A 17,125-nucleotide genomic window follows, 5' to 3' on the forward strand; every position below is an offset into this window, starting at 1 on the left:
AACTGAAAGCATTTCAACTAAGATCAGGAATAAGACAAGGATGTCCACTCTGGCCACTCTGATTCCTCATAGTTTTGGAAGTTCTAGCCATGGAAATCAGAGAAGAAAAAATAAATAAAAGGAATGCAAATTGGAAATGAAGTAAAACTGTCACTGTTTGCAGAGGACATATTACTATACGTAGAAAATCCTAAAGATGCTACCAGAAAACTTCTAGAACTAATCCATGAATTTGGTAAGGTTGCAGGATACAAAATTAATGCTCAGAAATTTGTTGTATTCCTATACACTAACAATGAAAAATCAGAAAGAAAAATTAAAGAAACAATCCCATTTACCATCGCAACAAAAAAGAATAAAATATCTAGGAATAAACCTACATAAGGAAGTAAAAGACTTGTACTGAGAAAACTGTAAAACACTGATGAAAGAAATCAAAGATGACATAAACAGATGGAGAAACATACCATGTTCTTGGCTTGGAAGAATCAATATTGTGAAAATGACTATAATACCCAAAGCAATCTACAGATTCAATGCAATCACTATCAAATTACCAATGGCATTCTTCACAGAATTAGAACAAAAAATTTTACAGTTTGTAGGGAAACACAAAAGACCCTGAATAGCCAAAGCAATCTTGAGAAGAAAAACGGAGCTGGAGGAATAAGGCTTCCCGACTTCAGACCACACTACAAAGCTACAGTAATCAAGACAGTATGGTACTGACACAAAAACAAAAATATACATCAATGGTACAAGATAGAAAGCCCAAAGATAAACCCATGCACATATGCTCACTTAATTTACAACAACATACAATGGAGAAAAGACAGCCTCTTCAATAAGTGGTGCAGGGAAAACTGGACAGCTACATGTTAAGAAATGAAATTAGAACACTTCCTAACACCATACACAGAAATAAACTCCAAATAGATTAAAGAGCTAAATGTAAGGCCAGACACCATAAAAGTCTTAGAGGAAAACAGGAAAAACACTCTGACATAAACCACAGTAAGATATTTTTTGACCCACCTCCTAAAGTAATGAAAATAAAAACAAAAATAAGTAAATGCGACCTAATTAAACTTAAAAACTTTTGCAAAGCAAAGGAAACCATAAAGAAGGCTAAAAGACAACCCTCAGAATGGGAGAATATATTTGCAAATGAAACAATAGATAAAGTATTTATCTCCAAAATATACAAACAGTGCATGGAACTCAATATCAAGAAAACAAACAGTTCAATTAACAAATGGGCAGAAGACCTAAATAGACATTTCACCAAAGAGAACATACACATGGCCAAGAGGCACATGAAAAGATGCTCAACATCACTAATTATTAGAGAAATACAAATCAAAACTACAATGAGGTATCACCTCACACCAGTCAGACTGGCCATTATCAAAAAAACTAGAAATAATAAATGCTGGAAATGCTGTGGTTAAAACAGAGCCCTCCTGCACTGTTGGTGGGAATGTAAATTGATACAACCACTATGGAGAACAGTATGGAGATTCCTTTAAAAAAATAAAAACTAAAAATAGAACTACCATATGACCCAGCAACCCTACTACTGGCATATACTCTGAGAAAACCATAATTCAAAAAGAGACATGCACAACAATGTTCATTGCAGCACTATTTACAATAGCCAGGACATGGAACCAACCTAAATGTCCATGGACAGATGAATGGATGAAGATGTGGCACATATACACAATGGAATATTACTCAGCCATAAAATAAAATGAAATTGAGTTATTTCTAGTGAGGTGGATGGACCTAGAGTCTGTCATACAGAGTGAAGTAAGTCAGAAAGAGAAACACAAGTACTATATGCTAGCACATATATATGGAATCTTAAAAAAAAAATGGTACTGATGAACCTAGTGGCAGGGCAATAATAAAGATGTAGACATAGAGAATGGAGTTGAGGACACGGGGGTGAGGGGGAATCTGGGGCAAAGTGAGAGTAGTATTGACATATATACACTACTGAATGTAAAATAGTTAGCTAGTGGGAAGAAGCAGCATAGCACAGGGAGATCACCTTGGTGTTCTGTGATGACCTAGAGAGGTGGGATAGGGAGGGTGGGAGAGAGGCTCAAGAGGGAAGGGATATGGGTATATATGTATACATATTGCTGATTCAATTTATTGTACAACAGAAACTAACAAGTATTTTGAAGCAATTATATTCCGATAAAGGTCTATTTTTTAAAAAGCCTTCCAATAATAACAAAAAGCAAACAAACAAACAAAAGCATAACCATTTGGCTTCGCAAGGGAATTTTGCCAAAAATTTAAGGAAGGATTAGTAAAATTTTTTCTTAAACTCTACAAATAAAATTGTTAAAAAGGGAACACTTCCAAATGCTCTATGAGGCCAGCATCTCTCTGATACCAAAGCCAGACAAAGTCACCACAAGGAAAGAAAACTACAGGCCAATATCCTTAATAAAGTTAGATACAGAGGTCCTCAACCAGCTATTAGTAAACCAAATTCAGAAACACACTAAAAACATCATACACCATGAAAGGAAGATGTCAGGATGGTGCAACATATGCAAATCAATAAGTAGATGCATCACATAAACAGAAGGAATAAAAAAAATCACATGATCATCTCAATAGGTTTTTTTGATTTTTTGAAAAAAATCAACATCCTTTAACGATAAAACATATCAAAAAATTAGATATAGAAGGACCTTAACACAATAAAGATTATATATGAAAGACTGAAGCTAACATCATACTCAATGGAGAAAAACAATTCTTTTCCTCTGAGACCTGGAAAAAGGCAAAGATGTCCACTCACACCACTTCTATTTAACATAATACTAGAAGTCCTAGCCAATGCATTAAGACAATGAAAGCAATACAAGTCAGAAAGAAGTAAAATTATATGTTTGCAGATGACATAATCTTATATTTAGAGAACCCTAAAAACACCACCCAAAAACTGTTGGAACTAATAAGCAAATTCAGCAAAATGTGGGATGCAAAACATAAATGTACAAAAATTAGCCACCTTTCTATATACTAACAGTGAATTATCCAAAAAGGCAATTAAGAAAGCAATCTCACTTATAATAACATCAGAAAGAATAAATTGCTTAGCAATAAGTTTAACTAAGGACATGAAAAAATTTGTATACTGGAAACTATAAACAATCATAAAAGAAATTAAAGCAGACACAAATTCCAAAAACTCTAAGACACTAATGAAAGAAATTGAAGGTGACACAGAAATATGGAAAGACATACCCTGTTCTTGGATTGGAAAAATCAACAGTGTTATAATGACCATACTACTCAGGGCAATCTACATATTCAATGCAATCCCTATCAAATTACCAATGGCATTTTTCACAAAACTAGAACAAACTTTAATATGTATGGAAACACAAAACAGTAGTCAAAACAATCTTGAGAAAGAAAAACGGAGCTGGAGGAATCAGGATCCCTGACTTTGGAATATACTACAAAGCTACAGTAATCAAAACAGTATGGTACTGGCACAAAAAGAGACACAAAGCTCAGTGGAACAGAATAGAAAGTCCAGAAATAAACCCAAACACTTCTGGTAAATTAATCTATGATAAAAGAGGTAAGAAAACACAATGGACAAAAAGTCTCTTCAATAAGAGGTGCTGGGGGAACTGGACAGCTACATGTAAAAGAATGAAATTAGAATATTCTTTAATGCCATACACAAAAATAATCTCAAAATGGATTAAAGGCCTAAACATAAGAATAGATACTATAAAACTCCTGGAGGAAAACATAGGCAGAATACCCTTGAACATAAATCACAGCAATATTTTTTTTTGGATCCATCTCCTAAAGTAATGGAAATAAAAGCAAAAATAAACAAATGGGGCCTAATTAAACTTAAAAGCTTTTGCACAGCTAAAGAAACCATTGACAAAACAACAAGGCAACCTATGGAATGAGAGAAATTATTTGAAAATGATATGACCAACAAGGGATTAATTTCCAATATATAAAAATAGCTCATACAGCTTAATATCAAAAAACAAACAAAAAACTCAATCAAAAAATGGGCAGAAGACCTAAATAGACAGTTCTCCGAAAAGGACATACAGATAGCCAACAGGCACACCAAAAGTTGCTCAGGGACTTCCCTCGTGGTGCAGTTGTTAAGAATCTGCCTGCCAATGCAGGGGACACAGGTTCGAGCCCTGGTCTGGGAAGATCCCACATGCTGCGGAGCAACTAAGCCCATGTGTCACAACTACTGAGCCTGTGCTCTAGAGCCTGTGAGCCACAACTACTGAGCCCTTGAGCATAGAGCCAGTGCTCTGCAACAAGAGAAGCCACCACAATAAGAATCCCATGCACCACAATGAAGAGTAGCCCCCACTCAACTCAACTAGGGAAAGCCCACATGCAGCAAAGAAGGCCCAATGCAGCCAAAAAAAAATAAATAAAATTTAAAAGTTGCTCAATTTCACTAATTATTAGAGAAATGCAGATCAAAACTACAATGAGATATCACCTCACACTGGTCAGAATGGCCATCAATTAAAAAAAATCTACAAATAATAAATGCTGGAGAGGGTGTGGAGAAAAAGAAACCCTCATGCAGTGTTGGTGCGAATGTAAATTGGTGCAGTCACTATGGAAAACAACAGTATGGAGGTTCCTTAATAGACTAAAAATGGAATTACCATATAATCCGACAATAACACTCCTGGGTATATATTCAGACAAAACTATAATTTGAAAAGATACATGGACTCCAGTGTTAATAGCAGCACTATTACAATAGCCAAGACATGGAAACAACCTAAATGTCCATCAACAGATGAATGGATAAAGAAGATATTGTTTATCTATGCACACACACACACACACAATGGAATACTACTCAGCCATAAAAAGAGGATGAAATTTTCCATTTGTAGCAACATGGAAGGACCTAGAGATTATCATATTAAGTGAAGTAAGTCAGACAGAGAAAGGCAAACATCATAGGACATCACTTATATGTGGAATATTAAAAAAAGATACAAATGAACTTATTTACAAAAACAGAAATAGACTCACAGACATAGAAAACAAACTTACAGTTACCAAAGGGGAAAGGAGGTAAGGGATTTTTAAAAGAGAAGTTAAAGCAGACACAAAATAAATGGAAAAACATTCCATGCTTATAGATTGGAAGAATTAATATTGTTAAAGTGTCCATGCTTCACAAGTCAATCTACAATGTATTTGCTATAAAAATCCCAATAGCATGTTTTACAGAAATAGAAAAAGCAATCTTAAAATTCATATGGAACCACAAAAGACCTTGAATATCCAAAGCAATCTTGAGCAAGAAGAACAAAGCTGGAGGTGTCACACTTTCTGATTTCAAAATATATTACAAAACCACAGTAATCAAAACGGTATGGTGCTGGAGTTAAAACAAACATATAGATCAATGGAACAGAATAGAAAGCCCAGAAATAAACCCACACATATATAATCAACTGTATATAATCTTTGACAAGAATGCCAAGAATACACAGTAGGAAAAAGATAATCTCTACAATAAATGGTATTGGGAAAATTAAATATCCACATGAAAAAGAGTGACATTGAAACCTTATCTCTCTCCATACCAAAAAAAAAAAAAAACCCTCAAAATGTACTAAAGACTTAAACATAAGACCTAAATCTATAAATATCTTACAAAACAACATGGGAGAAAAGATTTTGGCAATGATTTCTTGGATATGACATCCAAAGCACAGGCAACAAAACTAAAAATAGACAAGTGAGATTACGTCAAACTGAAAAGCTTTCCACAACAAAGAAAATCATCAACAAAATGAAAAGGCAATCTACATAATTGGAGAAAATATTTGCAAACCATATAGTTAATGAAAGGTTAATATCCAAAAAATATAAAGAACTTATACTACTAATAGCAAAAAATAATAATAACACAATTTTTTAAATGGGTAAAGGAACTAAACAGACATACCTCCAAAGATGACATATCAATGACCAATAGACATGTAAAAAGGTGCTCAACATCACTAATTATCAGGGAACCAAATCAAATCAAAACCACAAAACATATCACTTCACACCTTATGATGGCTATAATAAACAAACAAACAAACAGAGAACAAATGTTGGCAAGGACACAGAGAAAAGAAATCTTTCAGACCGTTGGTGGGAATGTAAATTGATGCAGTCACTGGGAAAACTAGGAGGTTTCTTAATAGGGAGGCTCTTATTTCAAAAAATAAAGATAGAACTACCATATTATCCAGCAATCCCCCTTCTGGGTATATATACAAAGGAATTTAAATCAAAATTTCAAAGAGATATCTACACTCCTATGTGTGTTGCAGCATTATTCACAATACCCAAGACATGAAAGCAACTTAAGAACCTGGAGGACATTATGTACGCCAAGTGAAATAAGCAAATACAGAAAGATAAATGCTATGGGATACCATTTGTATCATGAAAATAGTCAAACTCATAGAAGCAAAAACTGGAAAGGTGGTTGTCAGGGTTGGTGGAGAGAGAGAACAAGGAGTTATTAGTCAAAGAGCACAAACTTTCAGTTATAAAACATGAGTAACTTCTAGAGATCTACTGTAGAGCATGGTGACTATAGTTAACATTACTGTATTATACGCTTAAAAATTTGCTAAGAGGGTAGATCTTAAGTATTCTTGTTATAAGAAAAATAATAAATAAGAGGTGGGAAAAAACTTTCAAAGATGAGGGATAGGCTTATGGCATATATTATGGTGATAATTTCACAGGTGTAGACTTATCTTCAAACTTATAAAGTTGTATAGATTATGTACAAGTTTTTGTATGTCAAAAAACAAAAGGAAACACAGTAAGGGAGAGGGTGGAAGGTCATGGTATCAGAGAATAGCAGGAAGCTAGACCAGGCAGATCTTGAGGCCCTGCTTTTACTCTAAGTGATTGAAAACATCCACTTACCTAATTCTCCATCTACTTATCTATCCATCCATATGTCTGCCTATCTGTCCCTCTAGCTATCTAATATGTCTCTTGTCTATCTATCCTCCATCAATCTTTATTTATCCATCTACCTATCACAGTGTGACCTGTGTTATAAATATCAGTGTCCATACCATATGTCTCCTACTAGATTTTGAGATTCTTGATGGTAGGGGCTGTGTCTTACTCATGTCTTTATCCTATGAAGTGCCTGACATTTTGTAAGCTGTCAATAAATTAATTAGTAAGTGCCCAAATATATGGACATCAAGCAGCACAAAAATTCTCCTCCTTATATTTTTAGCACAGGAATATGATTCTTGCCTTGGTAGCATGGTTCTTGAGATCAAAGGCTATACACTGTGTGATCCTAGGTAGAAGTAAAGGGTTAGGAGAAGCTCCTAAGTGCTATTGATAGACTGAGGCTCTCCTTAGGAAATTCATCACCTAGAGTATGTGGATAATTCTGACACTTCTATCACTACTTCCTTCATTCTCCTTAACCTTAGAGCCTAGAAGCTTTTGCCTTAATAGCAATACTGACAAGTGCTATGGATGACAGATTTTTCTTTGACTCTATGACTAAACAATATAAATAATAAGCTCAATATTGGGGTATATCAGCAAAGCAGCTATGTTCATTTCCAACCAGCTAGTCTTATTCTCAGTCATGCTGAAAAATAGTGACCCTTAAAATCCATGCAGAGATTTGAACTGGATGAGAGAAAATTCCACAAAATGGATTGTGTGGCCCAGGAGAAATCAATGTGGCATTATTTACTCTAGAGGAGGCAATTCTCAGCCCAGCAGTTACATGATATGTAGAAGTTTTATTCTAAGTTTTATGGACTTCCTCTGGAGAGCAGGCATACAAGTTATCCAGATGAACAAAAATTATTAAGATCATCAAAGACCCAAGAATGCCCTCACTGTTGCTTCATAAATAAAATCTATGTAAAATAGTTTGTTGCATAGTAGAAGAGAGACAAGAGTAGAACAGAATGAAGAGGAGCTGTCTTGTAGAATCCCACCCTACCATCTTTCAGTATCCTTAGCCATTCATTAAGAACAAGTCCTCAGTGAACAAGGTGACTTGATTATAGCAGAATTCCACATGTAAGGTGCAAATGGATGTCCTGTGAATTTATTTTGCTTCCCCACAGAAATTTTTCTAAAATTTGAATGCCCCTCAAGATATACTTTGGATGGTAAAAGAGTACTGGAAAAAAAAGTAGTATTTGCCATGAATTCTGAAAAGAATGATGGGGTTCTTGATAACAAGCATTTGGGTACACACACAGACTCCCCTACTTTATCCCAATTCTGATTCAAATTCCAGGCTGGGAGGGAAGATAAGAGTGTATGTGAGGTTTTCTTTCTTTTTTTTTTTTTTTTGAAGACTTTCAACTTCGAAATGAGGTTATTTCATGCTTTTAAATCACAGAGAGAGAGCTTTGTAAGCAGTTCCTTCCCAGCAGCCTCTGCTAGATCTTCAAAGATTGAATTCTTTCCTGGCTGGAGAAACTATTCCCTACAATAGTAGGAGTTGATTGTTCTCCACAGTCAGTTCTCCCTTTGAACACTTAGGATGCAGTGAGCCGCTTTTGATCAGGTTGAGATGGCGGACCAAAATCCATACGGACTAGATGTCATCGGATTTCCCCAGAAGGTGTTCCTGCCGTGCCCTTCACTTGTGCTTGACAGGTCACAGATGTTTCTTCCTCATGTCACTATGTTTCTTGTACAAGTTGATTGTTTTCCCTGCTGAAATGTACTCACCTCAGAAGATGAAAACACTATCACTGAGAATTTTGATTATTTTTGTATTTAAGGTGTTTTTTTTGTTGGTGGTGGTGGTGCTGTTTTGTTTTTTTGAGGGTTTTTTTTTTTTTTTTTTGCTATGGCTTCCCTGGAGCATAAATTATTACTGCAAAAATCCACAGTGTCATCACCATTAGTGTGAATCCGAACCTCTCTCTTCATTTTATATTTCTCTCACAAAGCACTATACAAATCGGAAGTGTCCTTAAGATATTCCAGTGCCAACTCTGTACCTTCATTTCATGAAGTGAGGCTTTGTCTTTTTATTTTTAATTGGTCTCTCCTATGTGCTTCTAAAGCCCATTATTTGTGCCTCTTAAAAGCACTTCCTTTCCCAGCACCACTTATTGAAGAGGTTGTCTTTTCTCCATTGTATATTCTTGCCTCCTTTATCAAAGATAAGGTGACTATATGTGTGTGGGTTTATCTCTGGGCTTCTATCCTGTTCCATTGATCTATATTTCTGTTTTTGTACCAGAACCATACTGTCTTGATTACTGTAGCTTTGTAGTATAGCCTGAAGTCAGGGATCCTGATTCCTCCAGCTCTGTTTTTCTTTCTCAAGATTGCTTTGGCTATTCAGGGTCTTTTGTGTTTCCATACAAATTGTGAATTTTTTTATTCTAGCTCTGTGAAAAATGCCATTGGTAGTTTCTTAGAGATTGCTTTGAAGCTGTAGATTGCTTTGGGTAGCATAGTCATTTTCACAATGTTGATTCTTCTAATCCAAGAACATGGTGTATCTCTCCATATATTTGTATCATCTTTAATTTCTTTCATCAGTATCTAATAGTTTTCTGCATACAGGTTTTTGCCTCCTTAGGTAGGTTTATTCCTAGGTATTTTATTCTTTTTATTGCAATGGTAAATGGGAGTAAAAAAAAGTCATGTACCACAAGGTTCATTGCAGCACTATTTACAATAGCCAGGACATGGAAGCAACCTAAGTGTCCATCGACAGATGAATGGATAAAGAAGATGTGGCATATATATACAATGGAATATTACTCAGCCATAAAAAGAAACGAAATTGAGTTATTTGTAGTGAGGTGAATGTACCTAGAGTCTGTCATACTGAGTGAAGTAAGTCAGAAAGAGAAAAACAAATACTGTATGGTAACACATATATATGGAATCTAAAAACAAACGGTTCTGAAGAACCTAGGGGCAGGACAGGAATAAAGATGCAGATGTAGAAAATGGACGTGAGGACACAAGGAGGGGGAAGCAGCTGCATAGCACAGGGAGATCATCTCGATGCTCTGTGACCACCTAGAGGGGTGGGATATGGAGGGTGGGAGGGAGCGAGATGCAACAGGGAGGGGATATGGGGATATATGTATATATATAGCTGATTCACTTTGTTATACAGCAGAAACTAACACAACAATGTAAAGCAATTATACTCCAATAAAGATGTTTAAAAAAAAAAAGCGCTTGCTGTATTTTGCTTTGTGTCTTTTTCCCTCTCCACTTCTGCTTTCTTGTCCACAGAATATAAATTCTTGAAGGGTCTTAAACACCCTTGTATCTTTCTCAAAATATACTTCAACGCCTGGCAAATGATCAACATTAGTAACTTAGTCAATAAACAATAGAGAATGAATGAATGAGTGAATGATGGCATCCCACATCTTTACTCACATTGAGCAGCTAATGCTATTTTATCAATGAATTCTTTGTCGGCAGTAGCTGTCCTTGCTAATTGAAGAAAAAATGTCCTTCTCTTTTTCTTCTTTTTCCTTTGGATTGCCAGCTGAACATGTTTAGACACTGCTCATCAGGGCTTGATTCTCTTCTGATCCTACTGATGAAAATCAGTTGTTCTCAATCTGAAGCATGCATAGAATCACCTAGAAAGCGTGTTAAAATACAGATGGCTGAACTCCATCTCCAGTTTCTTATTCAACATGTCTGAGATGTGCCTGGGAATTTGTTTTACTAACAGGCTCGCAGATGATGTTGATGCTGCTGTCCAGAGACTACACGTTGAGAACCACTGGATCAACCAGTCACCTGGGGAATTTTTGTGCCAAATTTGCAGCCTTAGTTGTTAGTTATTAGGAGGAGAAGGGTCCAAAAAAGGAAAGTAGAGCCAGTTGAGACATCTTTAGTCTTCTGGTTGGAAAGTTCAAAATCATCATTGACTACAAATGGAAAGTTTGAGTGAAGATGTGCACAAACTATTGTCCTTGCCAAGTTCAAATAAAAGGAATCAACAATAGACAAGGGGAAAATCAGAAAGGACTGTGTCTTGGTGTGCTCAAGTTACTAAAAATTTCTCAGTAAACCCTTGCTGCTTGCTACATTGCTCATTGAATTACATGTTCTAATTATGCAATGAGTTTAATGTAAATTCTACAGAGGTCCAAAAAGTCTCATGTTTGGCCAATAACTTTTTTGCTTAGTTGAAATCTACCTCTGTTCTTCAGTTATTAAAAATGAAAAACACTTTAGGGCAGGGGGTGGGGGGAAATTGGATGTAAGTAGTCAAAAAATACCAGCTTCCAGTTATAAGATAAATGAGTATTAGGGATGTAATGTACAACATGATAAATGTAATTAACACTGCTATATGTTATTTATGACACTAGTTAAGAGAGTAAATCCTGAGTTCCCATCACAAGGAAAAATTATTTTTCTTTTATTTTGTATGTATATGAGATGACGGGTGTTCACTAAATGTATTGTGGTAATTGGTTCATGATATGTCAAATCATTATGCTGTACACAAACTTATACAGTGCTGTATGTCAATTATATCTCAGTAAAACTGGAAGAAAAATGAAATAAAATAGAAAAAGAAAAAAAGGAAAAAAAAGAGGAACACTTTAAATGACCTTCCTAAAGATAAGACAGTTTGGAAGACTAATGCACTGACATTCAATTATCAATATTTACATTAAAAAGTTAAGTTTAGAAGTAAATGTAGCATAAAAGACAAAAATAATTCACTTATTAAGACATACTGGGATTTTAAGTGATATCTAGTGATTTTAAGGGATATCTAATATAGATTTTATAAATTCATGGTAAAATAGCAATGATGAGACAGTAAGCACATCTTGCAAAAATTAAAAATAAGATTTACTGTCAAGTGATATCCAAAATCTAAAAGGTATTTCCACTACTAAAATGTTGACAGATTTACATTGCAGGCTGAAATTAGTGATAACTAGGTACAAAACTAATGAAATAAAAGATGAGAATTCATTAAACTCCAGGCTATCAATTAGTGATAGCATTTGGCTGTGAGTAACCAAATATTTGACAAAATGGGACCTTAAATAGGGTTTATTTTTTTCTCATAGAACAAGTCTGGAGATGGACTGTGTGATCAAATAAATTAATAAAAGCATAAGGAAAATATAAATTAATCTGAAAGCACATAACAATAGAACTGATAGATTCAAAAACTGATTTTTTTAAAATATTGATGTAAAGAACAAAATTCCTGACAGTCTAAAATTCAGGAAAACTGATATCCACAAAATAAGAAAGTGAAAGATGCTCTGCACCCTTCCATGCCCCACACCCACAAACACCTCTTCCAGTAGCCGAGGCCTCACAGGGGTTATCACAATAAAGTAATGGAAACAGAGATGGATACTGAAGTATTTAATTACTTTGTGATGTATATAAACAAAAAGAAGAGCAATGAGTTATCAAGTACAGCTCAAAAGAGTCAACTTTCATTTAATTTTCTAAAATAATAAATCCTTCTCCAAGTTGCAACATTTTCTCCAATCCCCTCCTGTGATGTCTCTCTCACATCACCATGGCAACCCTTGTCCTTTAATAAACAATAACTGCCATCCTGTAAGAAGATGAAGTGAATGAGCCTGATGATATCATTTTTCTCCCAGAGTCAGAGGTGTTTCCTTGGATGTTTCCCCTTGTGGGTAGCCCTGTAGACTTGGAATGTTGCAGCCAATCAGGATTAGAAAGACAACCTCCTGATTCTGGGCCTCCAGATTTCTTGTATTAGTGATATTTACTCAAAACCACATATGCTTTCCCCATACCAAAGTTACCTTATAATTTTTATATAGCATATATGATGAATATGACTCTCTAACTCAGCCATTCTTAAATGCAACAGTGGGAAGAAAATATCAGAGATGGCAAGGAAATTTTTCAAGTTTCAAATCTAACTACCTATGTCCTTCCATGCAAAGATTGACTTTCTCCATCTCTTCTCCCCAACACCACAGCCCAGATTTATGTACTCACTGTCACAGTAAACTCCTGCTAGATTTGGGGTCTGAAAAATATTACAACTATGGCCCGACTACTATCACAACCAAAACGGATAATGTTAAATAGAATAATATATAAGGGAAGGTAGGAATCACCAGTTTGCATATGAAATATCAAAGACTCACTAGCCAGTTGGAAAGTCACTATGCAGAAGAGCAGAAGGGAATATGAATGCAGGCCAAATGAAGGAGGTAAATTTGACCTATCCTCTGGAAACCAATTATATTTCACTAAAATTCTATTTGATTTTTCCTTTTTCAAAATATTCCTGAAAGGTGCAATCATACACATAGAACAGATTCAATGGCAATATTTTGGGAATCTGAGCAGAGGCGTATAGGCTTTCCTTGTTTCATTTAAACAATTGCTTAACTTTGAAATTATTTCAAATAAAAAGGAAAAAGATAGTAAAAAGGAAATATGTTTTCTGTTTCCACAGGTAAGAAGTTTGGAAGTTGCCACCCTGTCCTAAAAAGTAAAAAGCTGAGCAGACTGAAAACTCAACAACTCTTCTTGGGTCCTTTAAAGAAGGAAAGACATAGAGCAAACCACTACCCACAAGATTGGAGAGAAAGGCAAATACAGAGAGTCACAACTTAGCAGAACAGAGACTCAAAAGCAGAAACCTCCTCAGGAACCAGTGCCTGGGCAGGAAAACCTGAACTGTAGTTGACAAATTGCTGGAAGCTCAGTGTAGACAACCCTGAGAGTTAAAACTCCAGTGAAACCGAATCATATAGGGGTACTCACAACACTGTGAGATACGCCTCCAGGAGCTGGGCCAGCCCCCACCCCATTAAATATCAGAGCTGCCTCAGCTTCTGGATGGGGGGTATGTGTGTGTTGTGGGGGATGAATCATTTTAAATACACCAGAGCCCTCTCTTATTCACAAGACCTACCCTTAGAGGAAACTAGTTAACCAGAGCTTTACCTGCTGTGGTGCCATCAGAGACCTGGGGGAATACCCAACTCCAGCCCATCTTGTCCCATCTAAGGAGGAGAAAAAATAAAACTGAGAAACCCTTATGAAGGTCATGGTTCAGAGGCATACACTCACTAACAAACTGAGGCCTAATCATAGGACTAGAGAAAGCTTCCCCCAACCCCACTTCACCACCACATTACTAAAGGCCTATTTATAGCAGTTCCTTTTACCCAGGACATCAAAGCCACCTACCAAGAAAAAAATTAAAAGGCATAACAAAAAGCAAAAAAACATAATTTGAAGAGACAGAGCAAGCATCGGAACCACACATGGCAGGGATGTCAGAATTATAAGACCAGGAGTTTGAAAAAAACATGATTAATATTCTCAGGGTTCTAATGGATAAAGTGGACAGCATGCAAGAGCAGATGGGCAATATAAGCAGGGGGATGAAAATCCTAGAAAAGAACAAAAGATAATTTCTAGGGATAAAAAGCACTGTAACAGAAATGAAGAATGCCTTTGATGGGTTTAATAGTAGACTGGACACAGCTGAGGAAAGAGTCTCTGAGCTAGAGGATAGGTCAATAGAATCCTCAAAAACAGAGAGAGAACAAGAACTGAACAAACAGAACAGAACATCCAAGGACTGTGGAAAACTACAAAAGATATAACATATGAGAAGTGGAAATGCCACAAGTAGAAAAAAGACAGAAAGGAACAGAAAAAATATTTAAAACAGGAATGACTGAGAATTTCCCCCAAATTAATGTCAAACACAAAACCACAGATCCAAGAATCTCCGAGAACACCAAGCAGGATAAAGACAAGAGAAAAACTATACCTAGGCATACCATCTTCAAACTACACAAAATCAAAGATAAAGAAAAAATCCTAAAGCCAAAGGGAAAAAAAACCACCTTACCTAGAGAGGACCAAAGATAAGAATTACATCCAACTTCTTCACAGAAACCACACAAGCAAGAAGAGAGTGGAATGAATTATTTAAAGTGTTGACAGAAAATAAAATCACCAGCCTAGAATTCTGTACCCTGTGAAATTATCCTTCTGAAGTGAATTAGAAAGACTTTCTCAAACAAAAATTGAGGGAATTTGTTGCCAATAGACCAACCTTGCAAGAAATGTTAAAAGAAGTTCTCTAGAGAGAAGGAAAATAATTCAGGCCCAAAACTCAGATCTATATAAAGAAAGGAAGAATATTGAAGAAGGAATAGGTATAAGTAACATAAAAACTTTTAATCAAACACATAACAGTTTGTTCAAAACAATAGCAACAATGTGCTTGATTATGTATGCTTTTGTATAAATCACGTGTACATTCATACAGGCTTATGTCTGCTTATGTATTAGTAAAATGAATAATGACACAAAGGACAAGAAGAAGGAATTAGGGTGATTTTGTTATTATAAGGTACTCACTACCTGTGAAGTGGTGTAATATTATTTTAAAGTGGACTTGGACTTGTTGTAAATGTATATTGCAAACTCTAGGGAAAACACTAAAAAATGTATAAAATCAAAGTATAGATGATTTGCTAAAGGGGGAAATACAAGGGCAGTAAATGTATGAAAGCATTTCCACTTAACCAATTGGCAAAGAAATACAGAAAACAAATGTAATATATCATTTTAAAAACTATAATATTTAATATTGGTGGCATTATTAGAAATTATTAGAACCACTTATATTTTCATATAATTTGACTAAGAATAATTCTACTTCTAGGACTCTATCTTGAGGAGCCACAGAAATCCAGTTAAAGATTAACATAGAAGGATATTCACCTTGGCATTGTTTATAACAGGAAAATAATTGAAATTGATCTAAACATACAATTAAGAAAATATTTAAAATAATTATAGTACTTCCATAATATAAGTTATTTGTTAATAATAATAATGACATCTAACTTTTAAAACATGGAATGGTATAGTTTAGAATAATTAATATTTTTACAATAAAATATTAATAGAAATGAGTGAAATACAAATCTATACATAAAATATGGACCTAATATACAATATAAGGAGCTATCTCTAGATTATAAATTGTGGTTTTTTTCTTTATATTCTCCATTTGTAAAGAATTTTGTTTAATGGAAATATACTACTTTTATATAAAAAGAGGTTAACTACAAACAATAAATGCTTGAGAGGGTGTAGAGAAAAGGGAACCCTCCTACACTGTTGAGGGAAATGTAAATTAGTACAGCTACTATGGAGAACAGTAAGGAGGTTCCTTAAAAAACTAAAAATAGAACTACCATGTGATCCAGCAATCCCACTCCTGGGCATATATCTGGAGAAAACCATAATTCGAAAAGATACATGCACCCCAATATTCATTGCAGCACTATTTACAATAGCCAGGACATGGAAGCAACCTAAATGTCCATCAACAGAGGAATGGATAAAGAAGATGTGGTACATATATACAATGGAATATTACTCAGTCACAAAAAAGGAGTGAAATAATGCCATTTGCAGCAACATGGATGGATCTAGAGGTTATCATATTAAGTGAAGTGAGACAGAGAAAGATGAATATCACATAATATCACATATATGTGGAATCTAAAATAAATGATACAAATGAACTTATTTGTAAAACAGAAACAGACTCACAGACCTAGAAAACCAACTTATGGTTACCAAAGGAGAAATGTGGGGGAGAGGGATAAATTAGGAGGTTGGGATTAACATATACACACTACTATATAAAAATTAGATAATCAACAAGGACTTACTGTATAGCACAAGGAACTCTACTCAATACTCTGTAATAACCTATATGGGAAAAGAATCTGAAAAAGAATAGATACATGTATATGTATAACTAAATCACTTTGTTGTACACATGAAACTAACACAACATTGTAAATCAACTATATTCCGATATAAAATTAAAAAACAGGTTAACTTTTTTTAAATCAAATTACTTTTCCCCACACTACAAAGAATGGCTGATTTCCTAAACACATGTTTGTTGTGATCCTACAGAAACAAGAGGGAGTGTCTAGACACTAGGTAAATCATCTAGAAAACCCATGCTGAATTCATTAAATTTGAGAAGTCTGAAACTTAA

The sequence above is a fragment of the Hyperoodon ampullatus genome, assembly GCF_949752795.1.
Source record: "Hyperoodon ampullatus genome assembly, chromosome: 5".
NCBI lineage: Eukaryota > Metazoa > Chordata > Mammalia > Artiodactyla > Ziphiidae > Hyperoodon > Hyperoodon ampullatus.